The sequence below is a fragment of the Anomaloglossus baeobatrachus genome, chromosome 3 (assembly GCF_048569485.1).
Source record: "Anomaloglossus baeobatrachus isolate aAnoBae1 chromosome 3, aAnoBae1.hap1, whole genome shotgun sequence".
NCBI classification, from domain to species: Eukaryota; Metazoa; Chordata; class Amphibia; order Anura; family Aromobatidae; genus Anomaloglossus; species Anomaloglossus baeobatrachus.
This window is the reverse complement of record NC_134355.1, coordinates 564,749,930-564,762,057: the sequence shown is the minus strand read 5'-3', so window position 1 is coordinate 564,762,057 and position 12,128 is coordinate 564,749,930. Positions and strand designations below refer to the sequence as shown.

Sequence of the window (12,128 nt, the reverse complement as noted above, 5' to 3'; positions counted from 1 at the left end):
GTCACATCTAATGGATGTGGCAATCCTGGGCAACTACAGGCTGATATTTTTAGGCTGGGGGGCCCCAATAACCATGGGTCTTCCCAGCCTGAGTATACCAGCCCCTAGCTGTCAGGTTTTATCTTGGCTGGGTATCAAAATGGGGAGAGTGCACAACATTTTTTTTTTTTTTTTAATTATTTAGTTAAATAATGATTTAAAAAGCTGCATGCGGTTTCTCTTATTTTGATAAACAGCCAAGATAAGTACATGGCTGGTGCATGCAGTCTGCAGGTGTATGCTTTATCTGCTTTATGCTGGGTGTCATAATATGGGGGGAACCATACGCCAATTTTTTTATATTATTTTTATACTACAATATAGACACGCACATAGGGTCTGTAATTGGAAGCAGACACGGTGCCACTCAGGGTGGGGGCGCTGTCTCACAGCAATCAATCACAGATGCCAGTGGGCGGGAAAATCAGTAAATATGTATGAGGCTAAAGAGTGGCTATGGAAGAATAATGAGCAGCCGCAGGAGCAGTTACAGCCACATCGGAGACTCGGCAAGTATAACACGCTTGCTCCAATCCCCCTATTCCCTCTATCACCATTTTAAGTGCCGTATCTGGTCCACATAGACTTATATGGGGAACGGTGTCAGGCCAGATATCTGGGATCAGTGTCAGGCCAAGACCATTTTTTTTTTAATTCGGGTAGACTCGCCGACCCCAATTATCGTCAAGTCCGCCCATCACTAGTCAGTACTATTACGTAGATACCAAACATGTATAGTTTTTATTTTATCTAAGCGGTAAAAAAAAAATTCAGAAGTAATGAAAAAAAAATCTTGCTTGTGTCACAACTTTTATGGAGCCGTAATGTTTTACATTTTTGAGATCTGTGGTTGTGTTGGGGTTTGTTTTTTGCTGACTAAGCTAATATTTTTATTTATATTATTTTGGGGTATATACAGTTCTTTTATTGTCTGTTATATTTTTTGTTGTTGTGGTGGCCAAAACAATTGCAATTTTCATGTTTTGATTTTTTTCTCGGTATCCTGTTTACCAATCAGATTAATTTATTTACATGTTTATAGATCGGACATTTCTGAAAGCAGCAATAATGAATTTTGATAATGTATATTAGAATTTAATGCCAGCACTATGTATAAGGGTCCCAGAATGCTGAATCGTCAATAGTAATCTCGGTTTTATTTCTGTTGTGGGAACTCACAATTGGCGCAGATTTTATGAATGAGCAATTGGATAACAAGATTATGTACTCAGCAGCACATATGCTGCAATAAAGGACATTGAAGGGGATCCAGCCGTGTCTGCTGCCCCCAGGAGGAAATCCACAGTGAATGTGATATTTGGGATACTGTGCAGAAAGGGATTAAAGGTATATTTGTATATTATTTTAACAAAAAAAATATTAAATAATAATAATAATAATCATGATCAGGCTTCAAAAATATAAAACGGCCGTGTTTAGATCTCTCAGTCTTGTAATTGTTCCATTATTCACTCTCGCTATATAATATTTACAAATTGGAAATGGTCTCATTGAATGTAATTGCCGAAAGCTGTAGAAAGAATAGTGGGGTTTTTTTTATAGCGGTTGTTTGTCTTTACTCCAGTATTACTGATTACATTACAAGTATGTCTAATTTCTATATGTGGGTGTGATCATGCTTCACGTGGCTTTTACGTGGAATAAAAAGTACATGCTGCATCCATTAAATATAATGAGAGGGTGTGATACTACACAGATGTATCCAGAATAAAAACATCTGCATATACAGTATAATACAAGTAATGTGTAATATACAATAATATACCTTGTAATATATATAATGCAGTACTTATTAAATGCAAAATTTCCAGTCACATAAATACAGGCTACACAGCAACAGACTGGAGCTATAAAGCCATGCTCACCAACTCTGAAACATTGCATACATCAAGGAGCCATAGCATTAATATCACCTGCCTACTATTCTTTTGGTCCATTTTGTGCCCCTCAGCAGGGAACACAGGTCAACATGGACACTATGACCAGTCTGCAGCTATACAGCTATGCACATAGCAAGGTTTGATGCTGACGGTTTTTGATTCAGTGAGGCAGATTTGTGAATGCACAAATTTTTGCTATGTAATCTGAGGACAGTATGCTGTGCAGATTAAAACACTGAATTCAGCAATTCAGGCTATGTGTTGTTGTTTACTTATAATGATTGTTTTATCACTAGGACATTATGATTGCCCAGACTACTGTATATCTCATGCCTGGTAGTCTGACCATGCCCCCTCCTGTGATAAGCAGCTTACTGTCAATAGACAATATACACAGAGAGCTGTGGTCTGGGTGGGGATAGCTTTATGAGCACTGCTACATCTAAGAACTTTGCACAAACCAAATAACTGCATCTCCAAATAAAACGTGTTATAACAGGTGCTAACTGCTATAACTACACAGAACACAAGAAAATGGTATAGTAGCATTCTGTAAGTGCCAAGACAAATGCAAACATAGAATATATGAAATTTAAACTGCATTAATTCTCTATAGAATATACATAGAAACATTAAGATTATTTGCACAAAAATTGGCTAATTTGTGTGTGGCCATCTACCGCGACAAGGTAACCTTTCTTTGATGGGACCCTATCATAGAGAACAACACATAATTGCCTAACTGTTAAGGTCATTGTGTAGTCCTATGTGATTATATCCTAACATGAGTAAACTAGTCGTTTCAACTGTGTGATTTTGAGAATATTGCATCTTTATAATATCACAAACTCTTTGAAGTCCCCCAAGAAGGCTGGTCACCCTCGAAAGACAAATGCAAGAGACAACAGGATAATGCAGAGAATCTCCATGGATAATTGTTTCAACACTGCAGCTGGAAATGCCAGTTCAGCACTAGACAGTGTAAGGATCTGTCTCGTCATATAGTGTCACAACGTTTAAGAGCATTTGGACTGAAATCCCACTCTGCAGTGACCAGACCTCTCATTAGCAGAAAGGCTAGACTCATCTTTGGTGAGGGGCATGTTGTGTGGACAGAGAAGTGCTCCACAGTTCATTTAAATCATGAAAGCAAGTTTAATTTATTTGGTTCTGATGAGAAACATTATGTTTGTTGACAAAGTAGGGAAAGACTCTCCCCAAAGTGTGTTAAGAAGTCAGTGAAAGGTGGTGGAGGAAGTGTCATGGTTTGGGGAATGTTGTCTGCAGCACGAGTTGGACCTATCATACAGCTACATGGCAGAGTGAATGCAAGTGTGTATCAGAGCCTCCTTCAACAACACGTGGTTCCTTACTTGTGTTACTTGCGTTCATCACTAGTGATGAGCGAGTACTAAAAAGCTCGGGTGCTCGAAGCTCGGGCCGAGCCTCCCAAGATACTCGTGTACTCGGCCCGAGCAACGAGCCCAATGTTATCCTATGGGAGACCCGAGTATTTTTGTGAAATGACCCCCCGGCAGCATGGAGAAACCCTAAAAATGTCACAAAAGTCTTCCAGTGCTTGTGACTGGTGTGGAGGGTACAGTGGATGAGGATGCGCAGGAGGAGGAGGAGGCTGAAGAGCATGACATTCCGGAGCTGTAGAGTGTGGGTGAAACACTGACTGAGGTAGGGCCTGCAAACCTTGGTGTGGGAAGGACGTGTTCCGTCCCTCGCTCAGACTGGGTCCCAGCTTCCACAATATTAACCCAGTGTGCCGTCAACGAGATGTAGCGGCCTTGCCCACAAGCACTTGTCCACGTGTCTGTGGTTAGGTGGACCTTGGGTGAAACAGCGTTGTTCAGGGCACGTGTGATGTTTTGTGACACGTGGTTATGCAACGCGGGGACGGCACACCGGGAGAAATAGTGGCGGCTGGGGACCGAGTAACGTGGGACAGCTGCCGCCATCAGGTCGCGGAATGCTTCTGTCTCCACCAGCCTAAAAGGCAACATTTCCAGCGCAAGCAGTCGCGAAATGTTAGCATTTAGAACTGTGGCATGTGGGGTGTTGGCAGTGTATTTGCGCCTGCGTTCAAAGGTTTGCTGAATGGATAACTGAACGCTGCGCTGGGACAAGGACGTGCTTGATGATGGTGTTCTTTCTGCGTAGGCAACTGCAGGTGCAGGAGTGGAGGAGGCTTGTTCGCAGGCAGCATGGACAGGGGATTGGCTCGCATGCACAACCAGTGAAGACGTAGCAGTGACATCAGCAAGCACTGCTCCTCGACTCTGTTGTACTTCCCACAAAGTCGGGTGCTTGGCTGACATGTGCCTGATCATGCTGGTGGTGGTCAGGCTGCTAGTTTTGGTACCCCTGCTGATGCTGGCACGGCAGGTGTTGCAAATGGCCTTTTTTGAATCATCTGGATCCAACTTAAAAAACTGCCAGACTCGGGAAGACCTAACATTTGTACAGGCACCTTGTGTCGTCGTGTTGTTCCGGGGAATGGTTGCCTGACTTCTGCCTGGGGCCACCACCCTGCTTCTTACTGCCTGTTGTGATGCTACGCCTCCCTCCCCCTGTGCACTGCTGTCCTCGCTCTGCATATCCTCCTGCCAGGTTGGGTCAGTTACTGGATCATCCACCACGTCGTCTTCCTCTTCTGCACCCTGCTCCTCCTCCTGACTTCCTGACAATTGTGTCTCATCATCGTCCACCACTTGTTGAGACACGTTGCCAACTTCGTGAGAACGTGGCTGCTCAAATATTTGGCCATCTGTACAGACGATCTCCTCATGACCCACTTCAATATGAGCTGGCGAGAGGCCAGAATGTGTGAATGGAAACGTGAACAGCTCTTCCGAGTGTCCAAGTGTGGGATCATTAATGTCCGAGGAGGACGTGTACTCAGCCTGGTGGTAGGAAGGAGGATCAGGTTCAGAAATGTGCGGTGCAGTATCACGGCTACTGACACTTGACCGTGTGGAAGACAGAGTGTTTGTGGTGGTGCCAATCTGACTGGAAGCATTATCTGCTATCCAACTAACAACCTGTTGACACTGGTCTTGGTTCAAGAGCGGTGTACTGCTGCGGTCCCCAAGAATTTGGGACAGGACGTGCGAGCGACTAGATGTGGCCCTTTGTTGTGGCGAAATTAGAGCTTGCCCACGACCTCGGCCTCTGCCTGCACCACCATCACGTCCACTTCCTTGTTCCTTGCCAATGCCCTTGCGCACTTTTGCAATGCTGTGCACTGCTGACGTGTATATTCACTACTTGTGCGTTATATCAAAGTTTGTGGAAATTGCACACAAGTGCACCTGTACGCTGCCACCGACAGGCACACACGTGCGGTTTTAAAAACCAAGCACGGACGCACTAAGAACCTAACAGGTTTTTTTGGGGAGCGACAATTACAGACAAGTCAGACACTATCTGGACTGTTTTACACTGTGTACACCAGCCCCAGATATGATGAAGGCTGGTATACGGTCACCACTACCCTGCCTGCCTGCCTGCCTGTATACTGGTACAATAGTCCTGACAAGGACTCTTCTGGTCACTAGCCTGTATTCAGACCTGGCTATACCCTGCCTGTATATAGCAACAATAGTCCTGAGAAGGACTCTGCTACTGTACTCCGACCTGGCTATACCCTGCCTGCCTGTATACAACTAGAATAGTCCTGAGAAGGACTTTTGGTCACACTGTTTGCAGCCCTGCAACTGAAAAAGCTATAAAGGGCCGCAAAGCTTTCCCTGAATCAGCGACACTCTCCCTGCACTGACTGTCTGGATAGCTGTGAGCAGAGCACAGCGCGCCGGCCGGTATAAAGGCTCGGTCACGCTGTGCAGGCCGGCCAATCACTGCAATTCCACAACTAACAGGGCTGTGGCATTGCAGTGGTCTGCCAGCCAATCCCTGCATGAGGGCTGGCTCTCAAAAGAGCGCCAACATGCAGAAATGAAGACCACGAGTACAGCACGAGTATCGCGAGATTACTCGGTCCCCGCCGAGCAGCCCGAGTACAGCGATACTCGTGGGAGTACCGAGTAGTTACAAGCATGCTCGCTCATCACTATTCATCACTCAATCATCCAGCAATTTTCATGCAGAACAATGCCCCCTGTCACACAGCAAAATGGGTAAAGCAGTTCATTGAAACAGAAAACACTGAAACAATGAAATGGCCAGCCCAGAGTCCTGATCTAAACCCAATAGACAACTTCTGGAAAATCCTTGGTGACAAACGTATGACCACGAAACCCACAACAGTCAAAGAACTGTGGAAGAGACTGGAAGAAGAGTGGACTAAAAGCACATCAGAGCAGTGTGAGAGACTAGTGATGTCCTGTGGTCAGATGTGCTGAAGTCATTCAAAGCAAAGGCCTGTACACGTCCTACTGATTGGTGACTGTTGTTACCTTCAGAAAAGTTACTTATAATCTTTCTCTGTTCTACAGTCATTGCTATTCTCTAATTATGATCATCACGTTTTGGGCAAAATAAAGGTTTTAAGTTGATAAAATTTGGATCTTTTTTAAAACACTGTTCTAGTGGCATGGTGTACCCCTTACAAAAAACCTTCAGATGTTGATCAATGTAGATTACATTATTTCTAGAAAAAGCAAGTGATCATACATAAGTCACTTTGCTGTGGTTGATGGGCCTTGATTAAGATTTGACCAAGCAAAACAAGTAAAAAAAGGCGATGAAGCGATACAAAGTATATGTGTAGCCCCTTACCTTCAGGTCGCCTCAGGGTCTTTAGGGACTTCACGTGCTGGGATTCTTTTGACAACAGGCAGGTCAGGTTAACTTCAATGGGAATCGTGACGCCACTCTCGGTAATTGCCGTCAGGGGGTGACCGCCACTGCAGTTTAGGAAGCGCCTGGGGCTGATGGTAGATGCAGTCAGTTGTTGTGGCCTCCCGAGAGTGAGGCTGGCCCCAGGGCCCAGTGTAAGTGTGTAGTACCACAGGTCGCAGAAGAACTCACACACAGGCAGCAATGTCTTTCAGGGTTTTTACTCAATTTTCTGATGGTAACGTGAGGCAACCCGGGCGATGCTATGATGAACCACGTATCCCTCCAGCTGATGTAGCGGTGACTGCTGACTCACCTTCCTACCCCTTCTTGTTTGGGGTGCCTACTTGTAGTACTGCTGGAATCACCCAGGGAAGTTGCAACTGCCGTTCTCCCCTTTCTGGCCCATTTGCTGACTGTGTGGACCAAGGATAAGATGGCTCCAGGCATGATCCTCCTTATGGGCCACCTCGTTGCTGTTGATGCTGTGGACTCTGTGTGGACTCGGTGAGGTACATCCAGCACCCTCACCAGCAGGTTTAGCAGGCCAAGTAAATGGGTTCCTGCTCTAGGGACCTGTTTCCCCGTGCGGGCTTGGTCTACCGGTAGTCTCCTTACTCAGCCACCTCTTCACTAGGTGGATTTCAGGCAGCACCACTGGGTAGCCTCTCTCCCCTGCCAGCAGCCACTACAGGTGCAGGGTCTGACGGTGTCCTGCTCCTCTGCTCTACACCTCAGACGGGGCTCCTCCACTCCTTCTCCTCTGACTGCCACTGCACACTCCCTAGCTTCCAGTCCCACTACCCACCACTAGCTGGGATGCGAGGGCTCCGCCCCAAACCTGGATCCGCCTAGGGGTCCCCTCTAAGCTGTGTGTGTGTTCTGGTTACTAAGTGTCTGTGTGTCCACACTCTAATCAGCCTTTGGGATTACCTGTTTGTACTGACCCAGGTGTGGGTGCAATACTCAGTGGCGCCTGACCAGGTCAGGAGCGCCACATTTATAAGCAACAATATATGAAAATTTATATGCAGATATACAGAAAATGGTGGAAAGGGGATACATACACAAGAATACAAAAGACGCACATATGTCCATGTAATTATACTATTTATATATTGAATGTATGCTTTGCTTCCATTTCAGTCTTAGGCTATGCCGTCATTAACATACTTAGTGTCCTGTAGATGCAAATTGTTCTTATGCACTTATTCATATGCACATTGTGAATATACACTATTGTCACTTTTCTTCCTGGCCTCACTAGAGTTAAAGTGAACCAACCAGCAGGATTTTCATACTGTATATAAAGTAAAGCCAGTGCTATACTGGTGCTAGGATGCTGAATGTAAGCATAGCTTTTGTCAGAGATTGGATGTTTTATTTCAGAAATATATGCAAGTAAAGTTCCAACAATGCACTGCTATTTGATTGACAGGTGCAACAGGAAGGGAATATGTGGGTCGGGTCTTGCTATCTATTCCTACCCCTGCCTGCCTGTCCTTCCTCCCCCTGTCACCATCATAGACATTAATAATGTCACCATCATAGACAGACACAGGCAGACAACAGACAGATGCGGGATAGAAAGACCCGGTCACTTATTCCCTTCCTGTTGCACCTGTCAATCAAATAGCAGGGCATTGCTGGAACTTTACTTGATTCAGCATCCTAGCACCAGTATTGCACTGGCTTTACTTTATATCTGAAAGTCCTGATGGTTTGGTTCCCTTTAAAGGGAATCTGTCAACAGGTTTTTGCTATGTAAACAAAAGCCAGCATGCTGCAAGGGTTAACACATAGTTCAGGCATGCCTGGTTTGCCACAATATGATATTTTGTTTAAACAGCACTACCATTATCATTACAGGACTAGAAACTCTTATGCACTGCAGTCCGACACATCCGCTGCTGTGACACCTCACTGTCACTGTACAATCTCTATAGGGAGCCTGGTGTGGGTGGGGACACTGCTACATGACTAAAGCTAAAAATTCAGATTTTGTCAGAACAGCTGCAGCAAGTGATAAATCATTGGATTCTGAATCTCCTTACCTACATCATGCTGCTCTCAGATGAAGTAGCAAAACCTGCTGACTTATTTCCTTTAACATATCTAATTGTCCACGGTTCTTCCGCTCAGCTGTGTTGCATCAGTACACATGCGTCCCCCTGCCTCCATGTCCCCCATTTGCTGGCTGTATTTATACATGGGTGCTGATGCCGAGTCATGGGACTTTTCACGTGATCTCGGATATCACTGTTCACGTGACGAGGCAGGTGATGGGTATCCTGGATGTCACTGCGATGCATGCATCACAAAGGCGCTTATGATAGGATCATAATTTAAACTTCTCTCTTCCTCCACGATGCCACATCCTGAAGAAGGCTTCATGTCGAAAAGTACATTGGTCGGACGCCGGATTGCACAATTACTTTCTTCTGGTATGTCATGCTTATGGCATTGTTTGCACAAAAAATGTGTTAGTGTTAAGGCCGCTTTACACGCTGCGATATTGCTCAAGTGATCTCGTTGGGGTCACGGAATTTGTGACGCACATCCAGCCGCTTTAGCGATGTCGTTGTGTGTGACACCTATGAGCGATTTTGAATCGTCACAAAAACGTTCAAAATCGCTCATCAGTGACATGCCCCCCTATCCTCGATTATCGAGTCCCCGGATCCGGCCCATCGCTCGAGCCACCGAGCAGCAGTAGCCACAGCAGCGCCGGACCCGAGCATTAGCGAGCGCAGCGGCGGCGTCCTCCCCGCCCGCGACATGAACACTTCCTGAATGCGAGGTTACTGCTGTAGATTTTCACAGGTTTTTTTTGTTTGTTTTTTTTTGTGTTTCAGGTTAAATTGATAAGAACGCTTCAGAGATCTCCAACCATCACCTGGAACATGGCCGCTCTCCTGTAACTTGTCATCTCTTTTGTAATATTGAAGCAGTTATCACATTTAGCATTGTTGTTATCTGCTATTATTGTAACATTTGTGCTAATAAATGTTCGCTTGTTTTTTCTAGAAAATGAATGTTTGTGCTCCATTATTAAAAAAACAAACAGTGTTAGCTGAGTTCACACAAACATATCAAAAATCAATCTTTTCATGCATAAGTAGGAGGATTTTTCTCACTTGTCATCCCACATACAATCCATTTTTTTTTGCAGCAGACTTTAATAATTTACAGGACCATTTATAGTTTTCTATGTTTAGGAATAGCAATCTACCTGAAGTAATGACATGCTATATTGTTTATTTGTTGGTTTGTTTTTGTGTTTTTGTTTTTTTCCTCACCCATGGACTTCAATGAGTGAGTCTCATCGGCTTTCCCCACTACACTGAATGGGGCATCTGCACTTCCCCATTGAATAACATAGATCTGAGTGCAGTCTAGGAGGAGCTGCATTCAACTTTTTTTTATTAATAATAATAATAATAATTAATAATAATAATAACTAAAAAAAAAGCATGCAGTTCCACTTCAATTTTGATACCCAGTTATGATAAAGCCGAACAGCTGGGGGTTGGCATTCTCAGGCTTGAGAGACCCATGGTTATTGGGAGCCACCCAGCCCAAAAATAGCAGCGTGCATCTGCCCCAAAATCGTTGCATCCATTTGATTAGACAATCCCAGCACTTTACCTAGCTCTTTCCGATTGCCCTGGTGCGGTGGCAATCGGGGTAATATCAGGGGTTAATGACAGCGCACAACCGTCATCAAGCCCAAAATTAGTGATGGGTAGAGGTCTATGAGACCCCCACATTACTAATCCTATAAGTAAAAAGAATTAACCATAAACAGAGAGAAAAATTCTTTATTTGAAATAAAATACAGCACCCTCTTTGCCCTCTTTAGTAACCCCAAAAAACCCCTTGAATTAAGACCGAAAACATGTCCGATCTCTTCAGGCTCTGGGAAACACTGACAAGGGGGACCCAGCTGGCAACAGTGATAGTGATGTCACTCATTTCACCGTAGGTCATACCGGGGTTCCCATGTATGGTAACCTGAAGCACTCTAGCTTGAAATGCAGTGCCTTGCCCTGCACCTTGCCAGCCCTTTAACACTGACAGTGCCGGCTGGGGGTCGGGGAGTGTGGGATCATACTGGGGAAAGCAGGGAAAGCAGTGCATATGCAATGAAAGTAATGAGTGGCCTGGAAGCAGCGTACAGCTACCCTGGAACCTTGGTAAGTACAGCGCGCCTGCTCCTATCCCCATATCTCCTCTAACAAAATTTTTTATTTGCCGGATTCTGGTCCCCATAGACTTATATGGGGACCAGAATCCAGCCTGGATCTGGATTTTAACCAGATAACATGGACCTGCCGATGCCGGTTATCTATGAGTCCGCTTATCACTACATATGATGCTTTTGGATAGTATTGTGGTGCTGTTTCATGAACAGGGGAATGTGTGTAATGATGTGAAGGGGTGGGGAAAGGCTAGAGGAGTGGAGCACTTTTATTTTTTTCTCAAAGGGAACCTGTTTGGCGACTATAAGCTGTGGCCACCACCAGTGGGCTCTTATATACAGCATTCTAGAATACTGTATATAAGAGCCCAGGCCACTGTGTAGGACATAAAAAACACTTTTATAATACTCACTTAGGGGGCGGTCCAGTCCGATAGGCGTTGCTGCTCTCCGGTCCAGAGCCTCCTCTCTGCTGCGATCTCCGACCTCCTTCTATCCAGCCCAGGCCGTTACTACGGTCCTGCGCAATTTCACTTTGACCTGCTCTGCAGGTGTCATTGGCTGTGTGACGCCCTGGCAAAACCAGGTAGTCACAGTTAGGCCCCCGCATTACACCGTTCCCTCACTAGGAAACACACAGCCAACCAGAAAACCTAGTCACCCCCCCCCTTAGGCCTCTGCCACACTCACGTGAAAATTACGCACGTGCCGCCAGACACGTATTTTGCCTGCGTGTTGCGTGTAGGTAGGTACGTGTCTCCAGTACGTGCAGGCCACGTGTGTTCTCCGTGTGCTATCCGCGATAACACACGGAGAACCGGTAATTTGCATACTCATGTGGTCCTTCCTGCTGTCCAGGGTGCTGATCTTCAGTCTCCGGTCCTGCCGACTTCCCGGTGCTGCTGCTGCCGACCGCAGTGAACTGAATATTAAAGGGAACCAATCATCAGGATTTTCGTGTATAAGCTGCAGCCAGTGCAGTACTGGCACTATCATGCACAGTGTGTACATACCATTGGGGTGCAGCTCGGGTGTTTAGTCAGTGAAATACAACTTTATAAAGTTTGAAATTTCGTGCACTTTTTGATTGACATGTGCACCTCTGCTGCTAATGTCCGGGCGGGTTATGCAGGAGTTCCCCGCCCCCCCACCAGCCTGTTCCTCCCTCTCTCCTGATGTCC

The 12,128-nt window shown here is 45.5% G+C and overlaps 1 long non-coding RNA gene across 1 annotated transcript in view; it reads left to right on the top strand.

Annotated features, from left to right (window-relative positions):
- The window catches only part of LOC142296855 (uncharacterized), a 331,759-nt gene extending 322,087 nt beyond the window's left edge, over nucleotides 1–9,672 (top strand). Inside the window, exon 3 of the long non-coding RNA XR_012751712.1 lies at nucleotides 9,602–9,672. This is a non-coding gene — a long non-coding RNA (uncharacterized LOC142296855). The remainder of the gene's footprint in view (nucleotides 1–9,601) is intronic.
- The last annotated feature ends 2,456 nt before the right edge of the window (nucleotides 9,673–12,128 follow it).